The sequence below is a fragment of the Agrilus planipennis genome, unplaced genomic scaffold, assembly GCF_000699045.2.
Source record: "Agrilus planipennis isolate EAB-ADULT unplaced genomic scaffold, Apla_2.0 scaffold22, whole genome shotgun sequence".
Classification (NCBI taxonomy): Eukaryota; Metazoa; Arthropoda; class Insecta; order Coleoptera; family Buprestidae; genus Agrilus; species Agrilus planipennis.
Genome location: NW_020438874.1, coordinates 1,904,075 through 1,909,964, shown reverse-complemented (window position 1 = coordinate 1,909,964; position 5,890 = coordinate 1,904,075).

Genomic DNA, 5,890 nt, shown 5'->3' with positions numbered 1-5,890 from the left:
TAAAAAACATACACACAGTCTCATATACAAGCTTATTTTTTAGGTTTTGTTCGTCGTCACTTTTGTAAATACTATAAAAAATTATGTGCAAAAGTATGCAAGGATAAGTTATTTTTTGTTTTTGTTTTGTTTTTTTCGTCGATACGTCATTAAAACACTGATGAGGCAACGAATAACGAAATGAGTGTAATTCATTCGAATATTTTTTTGTTACCAGATACTACATAAAATTAAATTATTTTTGGTTTCGGAGTAAATGATTACAGACGTATTTCAAAAAAATGTTATATACAACCTAATAGATGTAACTCGCCAGATGTATTGACCGTATATGTAAAGTCATCTTATTTACTTGAAAATCGTTTTTTGTACATAAATACCCTTCGGCCAGTTGAAAGTGATTGATAATGACCGTAGGTGCCAATGTATTTAAAGAATCATTAAATAAAATATGTTAAGTAAGACTGATCTTATTTCATGACAAACTAAAAACTATAAAACCAAACAATAACTTGAATAAAAATATATATGTATTCGAACTCGAATATTTTTTCTCTAAAGTTTTTATCTGGAATTTTTCTCTAACTCAAAATTCAAATTTCTTTCTCTTCGATATCCAGGTTTAATATATTAAAGGAAAACTGTTTTTAAAAATAAATTTGCTATATATTTGAAATAGTTTCTAATAATAAATAAGCGCACCATGTCAGTCGATACGTAAGTATATGTGGTTTTAAAAATGACACTTTTGTATCATACTAAAAGTACATGATAATAATGAATATGGATTAAAAAATAAATATTCCGGACAAAGGTATACTATTATATTCTATACACCTCTTTCACGATGGTTTAAATCGTAATCACATTCGAAACGCTGAAGCAATGGTAAGTATTAATAAACTGTAGCATGTTTTTGGGCATACTAACTAATATTATAAATCGAATAAGGCTTTGTTTGTTACAATTTCACGCCTTAACCAATCAACCGATCATCATGAAATTTTGTACACATATTATTACGAGTACAGAAAAGGAGATAAGGTGCATCTTATCCAGGAAAACCACTGTTCCCGAGGGATAGAAAAAAAATTAGTTTTACAACTCATTTCAAACGGTTAGAGATGTTGTAAAAAAGTTTGGCAAATACAAATGGGCATGCCTTTATTGCTCATATCATATGTAAACTCTTAGGACAGTATTTAAACTTAAGAAAAAATTTCGATGATCCTTGACACGTATTTACGACATCAACGCGAGCGAATAATAATAGTTGCTAAGAACAACATTAAAATATTTATTGTAAATTCTAACTGACGTCCTTCCGTAGTATTTATTTAGTAAAAGAGTCATTCGAATAAATTTGCATAGACACACATCCTTCCTTTGACTTTGCATGCACACCTCGTATACGCACGAACAATCGACAATCGGTGGAAATGATAGCACGCGCGTTCCGCCCACGTTAAGATAATAGGCAGCAGGGTGTGCGTGCTCGTTGACTATATAGTACTCGTGCTCCTGTTCATTACGACTTCTCATTGTAGTATCGTGTCACGTCACATTGCCACGTGCCAAATTCACCAACCGAGCAATATATACACACGTATAATATGTACATATATATATAACATAGAAACCGAGTATACCGAGATCGTAGCATTTCATATTCAACAGCAGACTTATTAGTGAACGTGCCCATAAACAATGCAATAGACGTGCGCGTCTAGCAAATACATATAGAGGGTGATTTTCATATTGAGACTCCCAAGTGTGTGTACGATATCACCATCAGAATGGGCGATCAGTGGCGCCTGGTACCTAATGAGCCACAGTAAAACTCCTTTTGCGACGCCTAAACTTCGACTGGATGCTGGAAAAGATCAACTTATGGAGATTTAACGTGCGCCGCCTTACCATGCAATGGTAAATTCACACGTCAAACCAACACAGCTGAGCCATGATGGTATGATAAGGACTCCCTGGGGTCTCTTTTCCGTCAAACGGATTGGTCCCAGGAAGCCACCGATGCGGTGCCTGGAGGTTAACGAGGCGAGTAACCCCCAAGTTCGGGCCTATCTACAGCGTTCAATGCAGGGACTACACAACGAACCGAACGATCCGATGCACAGCCCCCTAACCCAGCATGCGGGCTGTACCCAACTGCCACCTCGAGTCCAACACCAATTGGCGGGGCAGGAATCGAAGCTAGACTCCTGTGGGCTCCCCGCCTCCCTAGTACCGGTATAGGCTCTCCGGTCGCCATCAGCTACTCCAGAGCACCCCTCGCTGGGTGACATCCGTTTTGCTGTACTTGCGCTATCACCGGACATCCTGCAGACTCCTGGCTCGCCCGAGCTACTACACTTTTCGCATCTACTCTGCTTTCACCATACACTGTGGAGCCCCCCCAAAGGGTCAGACTGCACACCCGATCCACATAATGCCACCGGCATTCCACTATGCTTCACGTCGTACCCCCCCCTAATGGGTCAGATTACCCTCAACTCTGTGACCCCGCCTGATGCGCACTCCTGCCAGGACACTTACTTCGCCTCAGACATGGGGTAGGAAGGGCGTCTACCCAGAGGACCTCTGACTTTTCGGCGCCTGTCGAGGTTCCCATGCGATTGCCACTACTGGTGTTGGTGGCCGCACCGAGAGAGCCTCCTTTTCGACTTGGCAGGCTTTATTGCAGGGGGTTAGGCGAGGCCCCCGCGTTAGCCTACCTCGTCTGCCGCGTACTTTCCCCTCGGGGCTTCCGCGGCGCTCTCTGGCACACCAGACGGGTGCTTCCGGACCTTCGCTCGTGTCCGTCGGCTGCTTCCCACAATCACTTTGCTTCCAGATGCCCGGGGGTCCTTTAGCTTCGTCATAACATGTGTATGGGTACTGAGCCCCCCCCCCACCGCGACAAGGTGAGAACCCTGAGGGGGTGCTGGAAAAGATCAGACGTCACGAAAGGGAGTTATTACGAATTGGAATTGGAAGCAAGCAGACGTACCTACTTACTTGGGAACAGTAGAAGAGAAACAGAAAACAACCATCAGGGACCGAACAGTCTTTTTCAAGATTCACTAGCGGATCTTGACTTTTAAAAGTCCTTCAGAATTTCACCAATAATAACAACATGTAACATGGATACGGACAGCGACCGCTTCACCCAACCGGGAAAGTTCCACCAAAAGACAGACTCCATTGAAATAGTTTTAGGCTACTATCAGGACAAGAGGCAATGGATTACACCAACGAAGATGAATGGCTAGATCTAAGCAGAGATTTTCAGGATAACGACATAAAGACATCTAAAATTGTTAACACAAGAGATGGGATTAAGATTTACTCACTCGTTTAGAAAGACAGAACAACAATTATCAAACTTCTAGACATGTGCGACGAAGAATACTATATCATCAAAGGTTCAAACCTACAACAGTCAATCCACGACCACTTCAGCAAACAGGATAAGATGCCGGGATAAGAACAGATATCTCGTACGCTGCAGCAAGAAAACAGACTTCAAATAATCCCACACTAATCGATATCGCCTCAATAACCAAATTGACCAACAACACGAAAACTTCTTAATCCTATTCCAGGGCTTAATATTGGGTAGTGCCCAACATTGAATCACACAGATGTGGTTGAAGATGTCATTTGAACATGTACACGGAATTGACATGGTTTTTTAGTGGATAAGGTTTCCACTTTAACCCGCACATAATTGATTACCTACATGAAGGACATGAATTTGTATCGTCATTGAAGTTACCACAAGCCAGAAAGATCGAGGTCGTCCATTCGGGGAAGTCCACGGAAAGTACTACACATGTACAGTTAGCAATCGACAAAGGGCAATTAAAAAGCATACAATTGTATTAAAATAAGGTCATTCAACAATCGGCCGTCCTCATAAATGTCTATAAGTCGATTGTTATGACAATGTTATTATCTGTTAAAAAAATTGTCACGCTTTATTTCGAAATTGTCATAAAACTAAATTCGCTAACAAGCACAACAAATTTTATTTTTCAGCGGCATATTTATGTGGTACATTACATATGTAAAGATAATTGTAGGTATCTCTCGAAAATCAATTTTATCCTATTAAGACGTAAACTAGGTCAAATTAATTAAACAAGCAATCAAAGAGACTGCTTCCTATTCTTAAATAATCCAAAAATTAAATAGGCATCTTCAAAAGGGAAAACAGTGAAAGTGTCAGCATAGAAAAATAAAATCAAGTGAAACCTTTTTAATAATAATGACCGACTGATACGCTTTCTTGCGATATTTTATTAACAAATATGATTTTTGAAATATTTAAACGTATGTAGTTGTTTTTAAATTAGATTATTGTTCGCAAATAGTTAAGAATGTGGGATGTTCTAGTTTTAGGGAAATGAGAGGATTAGCTCAGGATAGGAAGGAGTGGAAGTGCGTGTCCAACCAGTCTTAGGACTGACGACCTTATGATGATATATAAATCGTCTAATTAGCAAAAATATTCAAAACATTACACTCCTTAACATATCTCATGTAAAAAAACTGTAACAGAACAAACGCTTTCACAAAATTTGACCATATAAAATATATTATATTTTTACATTATAAATCATTTAGATATTATATCAAATACTGATAAAGTTCAATAAACTTAATACCATCTATGTTTGAACATTGTTGATAACCTTNATTTTGCTCTTGAGTAATTGCATCACCTTGAACAAACAAAACAAACCAAGTGGCGACTGAGTATGGGAGTTAAAAATAAACGTACGATTAGGTATTATCACACACTTATATTTTTTTGCGTATTTAACGATATATGGCACATCATTCATACTGAATCGTATAACAATGACACATAAGGGGGTTGTTATGCTGCATACAAAGTCACTTTCGACGTACGTTCACCCTTCTTGACTACACGTAAAATCATGTGACCTACAATAATATACAATATACGTCTACGACCGATGTACCTACATAAGTTGCGGCATTCTTTCTACCCTATTCCTATCCGAGTTCTATATCCTTCCCTCTTCCCTCTCCGTTTACGCGATTCGGTTCGTGTTGTTATCGCGGGCGGACGTCAACGCCAACGTTTCTCGTGTCATTGAGTTGAGTTGTGGGTCGGCTGGAGGTTGAAAGTGGTTGGGTGGCGGCAGGGTTGTTGGCAGACGCGGGTTGTTCGCATGGGGTAGGCAGGCAACGAGGCAGTCAGGCGGGCAGCCGGTGATCAGTCGTCCTTCGTTTAATCCAATTTAATGGTAGCGACATCGGCGTCGTTGCCGTCGCGACGCTATGCTCGCCTTTACTGCTGCCACCGACACGACGCTACGTTGGCTCGCTGCCTCCGCATACATATATACTCGATATGTAGGTATCTATTTATTCAGGTAAATACACCAGGATGTAAAACTAAAACAATGTCATACGCTACCTTTAAGTCCTGACCAATTAACTAGCAATTAAATTTTAAGGGCTTTTGTAATTACTCATAAATAAATCATACTTTTAATTGTTGCTTGAAAATATAATATTGCAAAAAAATGAAAATTGAAAGTCATTGGATAAATAATTTTATGATAACTTATAACTGACTTTATTTGAGAAATAACCATAACTTTGTCACTCTGATTGGGAGCATTTATCTCCTTGCAACACTGAGCGCTTTAATTAGTTCCACATAATTAGCATAAATAACGATAACTTACTAGAAGGCATGAGCTAACGTACCTTCTAAAATCTTCGTTAAAAAAGTAGAAAGAGGAAGTGTTTTATAGGAAATTAAACCCGTATGCGAAAATAACAAGATTGAATATGATTTTAAGTTTTTCAGGAATTCCGTAACTTCTTCTTGAAAACTGATATTCACAAATGTGTA